The sequence below is a fragment of the Rhinoderma darwinii genome, chromosome 2 (assembly GCF_050947455.1).
Source record: "Rhinoderma darwinii isolate aRhiDar2 chromosome 2, aRhiDar2.hap1, whole genome shotgun sequence".
In the NCBI taxonomy this organism is placed as follows: Eukaryota; Metazoa; Chordata; class Amphibia; order Anura; family Rhinodermatidae; genus Rhinoderma; species Rhinoderma darwinii.
In genome coordinates, this window is record NC_134688.1 from 295894139 (window position 1) to 295907205 (window position 13067).

At 43.3% G+C, this 13067-nt stretch overlaps 1 protein-coding gene across 2 annotated transcripts in view; it reads right to left on the reverse strand.

Moving 5' to 3' along the window:
• Positions 1-13067, reverse strand: part of CUEDC1 (CUE domain containing 1) — a 197138-nt gene that overhangs the window by 171285 nt on the left and 12786 nt on the right. The window lies entirely within an intron of this gene.

A 13067-nucleotide genomic window follows, 5' to 3' on the forward strand; every position in this document is an offset into this window, starting at 1 on the left:
TTTTACTAGCTGGGCGCTCTGAAGAGAAGTATCATCCACTTCTCTTCAGAACGCCCAGCTTCTGGCAGTGCAGATCTGTGACGTCACTCACAGGTCCTGCATCGTGTCGGCCACATCGGCACCAGAGGCTTCAGTTGATTCTGCAGCAGCATCGGCGTTAGCAGGTAAGTCGATGTAGCTACTTACCTGCAAACGCTGATGCTGCTGCAGAATCAACTGTAGCCTCTGGTGCCGATGTGGCCGACACGATGCAGGACCTGTGAGTGACGTCACAGATCTGCACTGCCAGAAGCTGGGCGTTCTGAAGAGAAGTGGATGATACTTCTCTTCAGAGCGCCCAGCTAGTAAAAGTAGTAAAAACGCCCCGATGTACGCACATAATACACGCCCAGTTGGACTTTTACTTTTAAACACACCCACTTGGACTTTTGCAAGCCTCATTTGCATAACTACAAAAATGGTCATAACTTGGCCAAAAATGCTCGTTTTTTAAAAATAAATACGTTACTGTAATCTACATTGCAGCGCCTATCTGCTGCAATAGCAGATAGGGGTTGCAAAATCTGGTGACAGAGCCTCTTTAAGGCCAATACAGGCTGCGGGCAAAAACGGAAAAATTTAGCTGATTAATACGGCCTTTCCAGGCCTGGTCATTAAGGGGTTAATGAAGGTCCTCTCTGATGACCATCTAGCTGTCTTAAAGGGGTTATACGGGACCAAAAATTGCTTTGCATTCATATTTTTATGTAAAAAGGAAGTCACTTACTAATATACTTTAAATAGAACCTTTCATCTCCCCATACATGTGCAGCATGTAATGGGAAGGGCTGCACAAACCCTGGGGCATTTTACATTTTTTTTCTACCTCCCTCCGTTATTTAGATATTGGTGATGTTATATTTGGCGCCAGATATTTAAATAACCCCCTGAACAGTCAACGGGGCGTGTACTGGCAAGGGGGCGTGTTACCATGGCTGTGACACTGTCCAATCAGATATGGACAGTGTTACAGCAAGAGCGAGGCTAGAGGAGAGTGTGCGCGAGCGCACGCGCTCTCACTCTTCAGCTTTCAAGATCAGTCTTCTGCCGAACTGGCAAGGGGGCGTGTCACTGCTACGGACAGTGTAAGAGCTGTGGAGAGAACATGCGCTCTCTCATCTCTTGCGAGATATCAGCCTTGTACATTGTCTGTCAAACTGGCAAGGGGGCATGTCTCTGCTACGGACAGTGCAAGCGCTCCCCAGCTTGTACAAGACTGATTTCTCACAAGAGGCAGAAGACTGATCTTGAAAGCTCAAGAGTGAGAGCGTGTGCACGCGCGTACACACTCTCTCCTCACTCTTGCTGTAACACGGTCCATGTCTGATTGGACAATGTCACAGCCATAGTAACACGCCCTCTTGCCAGTACACGCCCCATTGGCAGTTCTGGGGGTGGGGTTTAAATATCGGGCGCCAAATAGAACGGCACCGATATCTAATTAACGGAGGAAGGTAGAAAAAAAATGTAAAGTGCCCCAGGGTTTGTGCAGCTCTCCCCATTACATGCTGCACATGTATGGGGAGGTGAAAGGTTCTCTTTAACTAAAAATTCAGTACTATATGGTGCCGTTCAAACCCAGTGAATTGTTCCCAGAAGTCCTAGATCTTTCCTAATATTGATGACAAGCCGACACAGCCTCATGTGACAGAGGGCTTGCTTCCTGTGCTATTCATGTTGGCATGTTATCAATGGCATGACCGCAAGGGGCTGTCACATTGCTTATTCCTGGAGTCCACGAGCTCAGCATCAGCTAGCGCTTAGCTCGTGACTCCAACACTGCTCCCGACATTTGGTCAGTGACTTCAGGGGTTTCCTATAGCTGGAGTTCCCGAGGAGAGCATTAGCTGATGCTCTGCCCGGGGATTTCAGCACTGCTGTCGTGTCGGCAGCAACAGTCGCTTAAAGAGGCTCTGTCACCACATTATAAGTGCCCTATCTCCTATATAAGGAGATCGGCGCTGTAATGTAGGTGACAGTAATGCTTTTTATTTAAAAAAAACGATCTATTTTCACAACGTTAGGAGCGATTTTGGTTTATGCTAATGAGCTTTCTTAATGCCCAAGTGGGCGTATTTTTACGTTCGACCAAGTGGGCGAAGTATAGAGGAGTGTATGATGCTAACCTATCAGCATCATGCACTCCTCTCCATTCATTTACACTAGTGATATAGTTATATCACTATGTGCAGCTACATACACAAACCCTAACATTACTACAGTGTCCTGATAATGAATACACATGAAATCCAGCCTGGACGTCATGTGTACTCAGAATCCTGACACTTCTGAATCTTTTCTGTGAGATTCCAGCAACGGAAATGAAATCTCGCGAGATTACGGAGCTAAACGAGATTTCGTTTCCGTGCTGGAAATCTCAAAGAAAAGATTCAGAAGTGTCAGGATTCTGAGTACACATGACGTCCAGGCTGGATTTCATGTGTATTCATTATCAGGACACTGTAGTAATGTTAGGGTTTGTGTATGTAGCTGCACATAGTGATATAACTATATCGCTAATGCAGTGTAAATGAATGGAGAGGAGTGCATGATGCTGATAGGTTAGCGTCATACACTCCTCACAACGCCCACTTGGTCGAAAGTAAAAATACGCCCACTTGGGCATTAAGAAAGCTCATTAGCATAAACCAAAATCGCTCCTAACGTTGTGAAAATAGATCTTTTTTTTAAATAAAAAGCATTACTGTCACCTACATTATAGCGCCCATCTCCTTATGTAGGAGATGGGGCACTTATGTGTTCTTTGTCAGATTAGGAATAATGACATTAAGAGCAGAACCTATCGATTTTAAAGTGTTAGAGGCTATACCGAAATTCAATTTTCGATTCAAGAATTCTAGTGCTGCCCACATATCTGAGGGAACCCCAAACTTCTCTGTATGTTTGTGATCTCCAAGAATGGAACTCAGATATGAGTCGATATCTGTTACTTGTCCTCGGTCTCACGTCCCAACTAATTAGATTGTTTGCTTGTGTTGATAACTCCGGAAAAAAAATAGAACAGCTCACTCTCGCAGCTATGCACATTAGTTGTTGGAGCTAGAATAGGAGGTCCATTGGACCCTGGAAACACTCCACGGTTATCCCCAATGGATGCTTCTCCTCTATTGTCAGAGTGTAATTTGGAGTACCACAGTTTCGATGGCCATACAGGGTACACGGTTATTAACTGTGCTAGATACTACTCTTCAATCTTCTAAATAGTTTGTGGCAGTAGGGTAGGGGGAGGGATTGCATAAAGGTGTACGAAGTCCTTTCATGTGAAGGATAGGGCATCTATCCTCCAAGCTCCTGGGGACCATATGCATGCAGCAAATGTCTCGATCTGTGGTCTCTGACGCAAATAGATCTCCAAGGTCCCGAATTTCTGAGTTATTAATTTGAAAAGCTGGTTCTTTAGGGCAACCATTGACAAGGATAATTTCTGTATGGAGATTGCATTTGCAATCTCATTTGTGTGTCCTGGAACATATTGTGCTCTCAAGTCTATTTCCCAAGTCCAGAACTCCAGTGTTTCTGCACATGACCTTCTGGATTAGGTACCTCCGATCTTGTTGAGGTACACCAATGCCGTCTTGTTGTCCATCCAGACTAGAATGGACTGATAGTTCATTTCAACCTTCACTAGAGACCGACAGGCAGGTCTCGCCGCTCTGAATTCTAGGACATTGATATGTAGCTTTTCCTCTTTGCCTGACCAAGTGTCCCTTATTGCGGAGTTTAGTGAATAGACTCCCCACAATAGATGTGTCTGATGTGATCGTTAAATCTGCAGCTGGGGCGTGAATACAATTTGGAATAGTGTCTTTCAAAGATATGATTGCCTCTAATTCTCTCCTGACCTGTAGAGGGATTCTGAACCATATATTCCAGAGATTCCCTTCTCTGGGAAGACCCCCCAAAAAGAACTGCATGTCTTGGCAAAGAGAAGGAGCAGTTTTGAATCCCGGTTGTAGCGCTATAAGGGTATCTGCACACGACCTCTTTTCAGACGTAATGGAGGCGTTTTACACCTCGAATTACGCCTGAAAAGACGGCTCCAATACTTCGGCAAACATCTGCCCATTGCTTGCAATGGGTCTTATGACATTTTGTGCAGACGAGCTGTCACTTTACGCATCGCTGTCAAAATACGGCGTGTAAAATTACGGCTCGTCAAAAGAAGTGCAGGACACTTCTTGGGACGTTTTTGGAGCCATTTTCTCATAGACTATTGAAAAACAGCTCCAAAAACGGCCGTAAAAACGCGAGTTGCTCAAAAAACGTCTGAAAATCAGGAGCTGTCTTCCCTTGAAAACAGCTCCGTATTTTCAGACGTATTTTGTTAATCGTGTGCACATACCCTAAGGGTATGTTAACACTACAGCGTCCGTTACGGCCGAAATTACGGGTCTGTTTTCAGGAGAAAACAGCCCCGTCATTTCAGCCGTAACGGCATGTGCAAGCGCTTGATCGCCGCGTCCATTACGGACGTAATTGGCGCTGATTTTCATTGGAGTCATTGAATAACGGCTCCAATTACGCCTGAAGAAGTGACAGGTCACTTCTTTGACGCGGGCGTCTATTTACGCACCGTCTTTTGACAGCGGCGCGTAAATATATGCCTCGTGTGAACAGACAAACGTCAGCCCATTGCTTTCAATGGGCAGATGTTTGTCAACGCATTTAAGCCGTAATTTCGGACGTAATTCGGGGGTCAATACGCCCGATTTACGTCCGTAATTAGTGTGTGTGAACATACCCTAACTCTTCCAATGAGTCTTGCAAAATCTCAGAGAGGGAATATCTGTGGTGAGAATTATGCGCACGCTCTCTAACCACTATTCTGTTGGAACCTGTATTAGAAACGTCTCTGTATTTAGGTGAAAACCTAAGAAAATTAAACTTGTGGGCTGAAGAACTGACTTTTCTACATTTACGTGGAAACCTGTGTCTGACATGTCTGTGTGTAATCAAGATCTCCCTGTCCGGATTAAATAAAAGTATGTTGTCTAGATATATTAAACAGAGAACTCCTTTCTTTCTCAGAAAGGTTATGATCGCTTTCATTACCCTTGTGAATGCATGTGGGGCATTTGAAAGGCCAAATACCATAACATTCCATTGGTAAGTATAGCTTCTCTACTTGAATTGTACAAAACACGACTGTTTTGGAGCGACATATGTAGAGTGGAATGCATCTTTGAGATCTATCTTTAAAAGGAAAACATCCTTTTGCAAAAAGTCTTTAGTTGGTCATACTTTCTAACCGGAAACTCTTCTCTTTTAAAGAACTTGTTTAGCAGTTTTACATCGAGGACCGGTTTTACTGATCTGTCCTGTTTTGTAATCGTAAATGAATGGCTGGTTCATCCATTCTGTTCCAGTTGGGACAGGCAAATCCTCCTTTCTGTGAACGCTTGTTCTAAAACGGCGTCTAAGGACCTGTTCACATCAGCGTTGGCTTTCTGTTCCGCGTGTTCTGTGGGATGTTTCCGTTGGGTGAACCCCGCAACGGAAAGTCAAACTGAAACCACAGCTTGCGTTTCAGTCACCATAGATATCAATGGTGACAGAAACATTACTAATTGTTTCCGTTCATCACCAGTCCGGAAGATTTGTTTTTCCGATGGAATCAATAGAGTTGCGTTAAAACGGAAACCTGTCCTCTGGTTCTTTAACCCCTTAAGGACGCAGCCTAGTTTGGGCCTTAAGGCTCAGAGCCCATTTTTCAAATCTGACTTATTTCACTTTATGTGGTAATAACGTCGGAATGCTTAAACCTATCCAAGCGATTCTGAGATTGTTTTCTCGTGACACTTTGGGCTTCATGTTCGTGGTAAAATTTGGTCGATATATTCAGTCTTTATTTGTGAAAAATTGCAAAATGTAGAGAAAATAGCATTTTTCAGAATTTAAATGCATCTGCTTGAAAAACAGACAGTTATACCACCCAAAATAGTTACTAGTTCACATTTCCCATATGTCTACTTTAGATTGGCATCGTTTTTTGAACATTATTTTATTTTTCTTGGACGCTACAAGGCTTAGAACATAAACAGCAATTTCTCATATTCTTAAGAACATTTCAAAAGCCTTTTTTTGAAGGTACCAGTTCAGTTCTGAAGTGGATTTGAGGGGCCTATGTATTAGAAACCCCCATAAAACACCCCATTTTAAAAACTAGACCCCTCAAAGTATTCAAAACAGCATATAGAAAGTTTTTTAACCCTTCAGGCATTTCACAGAAATTAAAGCAAAGTGGAAATGAAATTTGCAAATTTCATTTTTTCTGCTGAATTTCAATTTTATTCAATTTTTTTCTGTAACAGAGAAGGTTTTACCAGAGAAATACTACTAAATATGTATTGTCCAGATTCTGCAGTTTTTAGAAATGTCCCACATGTGGATCTAGTGCGCTCGTGGACTAAAACACAAGCCCTAGAAGCAAAGAAGCACCTAGTGCATTTTGAGGCCTCTTTTTTATTAGAATATATTTTAGGTAGCATGCCAGGTTTGAAGAGGTGTTGAGGTATCAAAACAATGGAAACCCACCAGAAGTGACCCCATTTTGGAAACTACACCCCTCAAGGAATTCATTTATGGTTGTTGTTATTATTTTGACCACACAGTTTTTTCACAGCACCTATTTGAATTGGGCTGTGAAATGAAAAAAATGATATTTTTTCCAATAAGATGTCATTTTTGATCAAAATTTCTTATTTTCACAAGGAACAACATACCCCATTTTGTTGCCCAATTTGTCCTTAGTGCGGCAATATCCCATTTGTGGTGATAAACTGCCGTTTGGGCCCATGGGAGGGCTCAGAAGGAAAGGACCACCATTTGGCCTACTGGAGCTTTTCTGGTGCTAAGTCATGTATGCAGAAGCCCCTGAGGTACCAGTAGAGTTGAAACCCCCGAGAAGTGACCCCATTTTAAAAACTACACCCCTTAAAACATTCATCTAGAGGTGTAGTGAGCATTTTGACCCCACAGGTACGGTGTAAAAGATAATGCGCAGCAGATGGTGCAGAGTGAGATTTGCAAATATATATATATATATATATATATATATATATGGCATGTCAGTGTCCGATATAGTGTGCCCAGCATGCGCCACCGGAGATATACACCCCTTAAATTGTAATGTGGGTTCTCCTGGGTACGGCAATACCCTACATGTGGCTGTTAGCTGCCTGGGCACACGGCAGGGCTTAGAAGGGAAGGACCACCATTTGGCCTACTGGAACTTTTCTGGTGCTAAGTCATGTATGCAGAAGCCCCTGAGGTACCAGTACAGTTGAAACCCCCGAGAAGTGACCCCATTTTAAAAACTACACCCCTTAAGACATTCATCTAGAGGTGTATTGAGCATTTTGACCCCACAGGTACTGTGTAAAAGATAATGCGCAGCAGATGGTGCAGTGTGAGATTTGCAATTTATATATATATATATATATATATATATGCCATTTCAGTGTCCAATATATTGTGCCCAGCATGCGCCACCGGAGATATACACCCCTTAAATTGTAATGTGGGTTCTCCTGGGTACGGCTATACCCTACATGTGGCTGTTATCAGCTGCCTGCTGGGCATACGGCAGGGCTCAGAAGGGAAAGATGAGGGGGGTAAGCTGTGCGGAGTGCATCAGGGTAAATTAAAAATCAAGGGATGTATGATACATTTTAAAACAATCTTTTATACAGAGCCCTGGTTTTTCGGGACACGTGTCACATTGGTATATTGTGTTCTTCCTTATCCCCCTCTTATAGCAGACTCTGCACCTCTTTTGACTCTTTCCCTTTCCACCGGTTTGGGGAACTTCTCCTGGAAAGTGTTGCCCTGGTACGATGCGTGTGGCCTCGCTTCCAGAAGTACTGGGTGCCCCCCCTTCCTGGTCCCTAAAGATTAGATCTTGAAATTCCAGGAAAGTTCCCGTCTGGCCTGCACATCGACGTAGCACGTACGCATTGTACAAAGCCATCTGTATGATGTGCCCGGCCAGCTTCTTATACCACACCGCATGGCGCTATAGGGCTTCAGGATTTGATCTGACAAGTCCATCCCTCCCATGTACCTATTGTAGTCCAGGATGCAGTCTGGTTTGGGGGTGGCCTTTCCTTCATATATCCTAAATCTGTAGGTATACCCGGATGCACTCTCGCACAGCTTATACATCTTCACGCCATACCTTGCCCTCTTACCCGGCAGGTACTGGCGGAATTGAACCCTCCCTTTAAAATGTACCAGGGACTCATCAATAGAAATACACGTCTCGGGGTGTATGCTTGGGAAAACCGGGCACTGAAACGGTCTAATAGGGGTCTCCATTTATACAAACGGTCAAAACTGGGGTCATCTCGGGGTGGGCATGGCTCATTATCAGTATAATGTGAGAAGCGAAGTATTGCCTCATTTATTTATTTTTTTAGGTTCCAGTTCAGTTCTGAAGTTGCTTTGAGGGGCCCATATATTAGAAACCCCTATCAAACACCCCATTTTAGAAACTAGAGCCCTCAAAGTATTCACAACAGCATTTAGAAAGTTTATGAACCCTTTAGGTGTTTCACAGAAATTTAGAGCAAAGTAGAGGTGAAATTTACTTTTTTTTTTTTGTCAGAAAATCCTCTTTATACCATTTTTTTTATAACACAAAAGGATTTATCAGAGAAACGCAACTCAATACTTATTGCCCAGATTCTTCAGTTTTGAGAAATATCCCACATGTGGCCCTAGTGCGGTAATGGACTGAAGCACCGGCCTCCGAAGCAAAGGAGCACCTAGTGGATTTTGAGCCCTCCTTTTTATTAGGCACCATGTCCGGTTTGAAGAGGTCTTGTGGTGCCAAAACATTGGAAACCCCCCAAAAGTGACCCCAATTTGGAAACTAGACCCCTTGAGGAATCCATTGCAGTTTTCATGTCATGCATGCGGCCTTTTGATCAGTTATTATTCTGTTTTTAGGTGGCGTGGTGACTAAAAAATAGCAATTGTACTATTGTTTTTTTATTCTATTTTTTTTACAGCGTTCACCGTGCGCTATAAATGACACATTCACTTTATTCTGCGGGGCGATACGATTACGGCGATACCAGATGTTTATAGTTTTTTTTTATGTCTTATGGCGTTTGCACAATAAAATACATTTTGTAAACAATCATTCACTTTTTGTGTTACCTTATTCTAAGAGCCAGAACGTTTTTATTTTTCAATCAATAAAGCCGAGCGAGGACTTATTTTTTGCGTAACGAACTGTAGTTTCGATCAGTACCATTTTTCGGTACATGCGACTTTTTGATCTCTTTTTATTCCATTTTTTGGGAGGTGAAGTGACCAAACAATTGTGATTATGGTACGGTTTATTAATATTTTTTTTTACGGCGTTCACCGTGCGGGATAAATAACAAAATCATTTTGTAGTTCAGGCCGTTACGGACGCGGCGATACCAATTATGTATAGTTTATTTGTTTGTTTATATATTTTTATTAATAATAAATGAGCGATAAGGTAAAAAGTGGGACTTTTACTTTTATTACTTTTAAACATTTTATTTTCTTATTTTTACACATCTTTTTTTAACTTGACTTGAGGGCAGGAGGCCCTGATCGCTATTCTAATACACTGCACTACATGCGTAGTGCAGTGTATTAGAGCTGTCAGCTACTCACTGACAGCAAGCATAGTGGGTCCTGACGTTGTCAGGACCCACTAGGCTTCCGCCTATGGCATAGCCGGACGCCATTGTTTGGTGTCCGGTTGCCATAGTCACCATCGCCGGCCGCTATCGTGTAGCAGGCCGGCGACGGCGGATTAACCCCTAAGAAGCCGCGATCGCTATTGAACGCGGCTTCTGAGGGGTTAATCGGCGGGGGAGTTCCGCGATCGGTCCCGGCACATTGAGCAGTGATAGTCTGCTGTCGGAAACAGCAGCTATCACAGCTCATGAACGCGCCCCGCGCGAACGGCGCCGTGTTTACTCCATGACCTACTATTAAGTCACTGAGCGCGAACGCTACAGTTAGCATGACCTAATAGTAGGTCATGGAGCGTTAAGGGGTTAATGGCTGTTCTTCCTCAGAGGAGGAAGAAAATTGAGCGGTTTTCCGCTTTTTCAGCGCGCTCTGTGAAGAACTCTTCACAGAGACCGACACTGACATAGAAAAAGCGTCATGCTCCATTGCCACTGGGAAAATTGAGGTAATCCCGCACACGGGAGTACCTCACCTGGCCGCACTGCAACACCAATTTCAGGAGGCGGCCGCCAGCACCCAATAGCTGATGCTAGGTGGCTGCCTCCCGAAGAACAAAGAGAACATTCACCACGGGCAAGCACACTCAAATATGTATTGGCCAGTTGGTCAACTTCTGCAGATTGAATCAGTAGGAAACAACATATCTCTCTGGGGTAGTTGGTTGAATGTCCATGGCTGGTAATTATGCTCGTGTCTATAGGCAGCTTCAGATGCAAGAAAACAAAAACATTCAACAGACAGTTAACGCGGCCTTTGAAGTGCGTTTGGAAGATCTGCCCTCCAGAACACCTTTTTTCTTTAAAATTGGTAATAGATACTAATACAAAGAAGAAGAGGAACAATCCCTAAGATTTCCTTAGGCCCCGTTCACACGACTGTAAAAATCGTCCATAATTGCGGTCCACAATTAAAGACGCATTCACTTCTGTTGTTCAAGGACACCTTCCTGTTTATTTACGGGAAGATGTCTGGACCGTAGAAGTGTACCGCAAAAGATAGGACATGTCCTATCTTTTGCTTTTTACGGTCGGTGCTCCCATACTTTGTAAAAAATGCGGGCTGCTGTCCGCGGCCGGCCGGCCGTGCCCGCAATCGCAGCCCATGATTACGGGCACGGCCGTGTGCAAGACGCCTTAGGTAACTGATCATCTTCTCACTCTCACCGAGATACTCCACATGAGCAATAAGCAGTCAGTGGTTATCAATATTGGTTCAGTGAAACCTCAGCAAACATGTACAGTACATGAATAAATACACAATGATGAAACACCCCAAAGTCATGTAACCAATGACACACTTTGCATATAGCGCTAAAACGTTTCAACATATTGCCTGCATCTTGGCCCAGCTCAATTCTCTTCCTCAGTCCACGGCGAGGCTCCACTGTCCTTCCTAAAAGTTCGAACTACTACAATATAACGTTATTTAACCCGCTCAGTGAACGCAGAGTAATAGAAACCAAAAAAACAAAAACACCCAATTTGCTGTTTTTTTTTGGTCAACTTGGCCACCTAAAAAGTGATAAAACAGTTTTTAAAAAAAAACAACGTAGTATCGCCGTAATCGTATCAACCCGAAGTATAAAGTGAACATGTAGTTTTTACCACACAACGGATGCCATCAAACAAAATCCCTCAAAAATGGCGCAAAGGCTGTTTTTTGTCCATTTTACCCCCACAGGTAATTTTTTTACAGTTTCCCAGTTGATTAAATGGTACATTAAAAAGTGAGCCACTGAAATCTACAACTTGTTATGGCTCTTGGAAGGTGGGGAGGAAAATACGAAAATGAAAATTGTCCGTGTCATTAAGGGGTTCAGCCCTGCCAGAGCCAGTAAATACCACAATACATAGGTATTTCAATGTATTGTACCAGCTATCAAACTATAGCTTGCTCAAGCTCCCTAGGGGTACTAAAAGCAAATAATAAAACAAAACATTAAAAAGCTTTAAAAAAAAAAAACATTGATAATTTTTCCCCTAAAGTAATGCCACATCCGTAAAAGTACAAACTATTAAAATATTATGTTAATTAACCCACCGGATAAACGCTGTAGGGAAAACAAATTAACAATGTCAGACTTGCTGTTTTCTGGTCACCTTCATTCACACAGAAAAAAAAAAAGGGGGGGGGGAATCAAGAACCGTATGCCCCCCCCCCCAAAATAGGACCAATAAAAACTACAGTTCGTGCAACAAAAAAACAAGCCGTCCCGCCTCTCCATCGACGGAAAATGTAAAACGTTATGGGTCTCAGAATACGGCAATTTTATTTTTTAACAAATTGTTTTTTTCTTACAAATGTAGTACATCATAAAAAAAAAGCCACAACACGGTATAAGTTTAGTATAGCCATAATTGTACTGGCCCGCAGAATAGTTACCATGTCATGTTTACTGCACGCTGAATGGAGGAATCCGTTTTTTTCCCTAATTCCACACCACATAATTTTTTTTCAGGTTTCCCAGTACATTAGCCAAGGTAAATCCAGCCAGGACTCCTGGTACCAAGTCGTAAAGAAGGAACTCGTCTGGCGCGACCCTTAGGCTACATTCACACGAGCGTATCAGATTCACACGCGTGAATCTGGTCCGTATGTGTTGCGTTATGCATCAGCACTCGCAAAGCGCATCTTTTTTTTTTTTTATTATTTTCAATGTGCATCCCTGTGCGGTGCGTGGTTTTCACAAACCCACTGACTTGAATGGGCACGTAGGTACGTGAAAACGCAACCAATATAGTACATGCAGTGAGTTTCACGCAGCGGACTCTCGCTGCTCGAAAACTCAAGCATGTGTGAACGGCCCCATTGAAATCAATGGGTCCGTGTGCTGCGCGTGATTTCGATGCGCAGCACACGGATGTTATTGTTAGTGTGAATGGTCCCTTACTGATATTCCAAGTCACTCATATAAATAATAAAACTTGTTTATTTTTGTATCACACTGACAACGCGTTTCAGGGTACAGGGGCATAGGTGACTATTCACTCCCCTAGTGGATCATTATGGCGCACTTTTTCACTTTAAACATTTGTCTGCTAGTGGACACTCCATTGCTGCGTTGGCCTCGCTGGGAAATTCCCCATACACCAGCTGCAAATGCACCAGACATGACTCCCTATTCTCCTCTGAGGAGAATTTCTTAAAAAGGGGTTGTCCACTATCGGACAACTGATGACCTATCCACCGGATAGGTCATCAGTATACGATCAGTGGGGGTCCGATACCCGGACCCCGCACCAATCAGCAGCTCTGGCTGCCTCCGGACA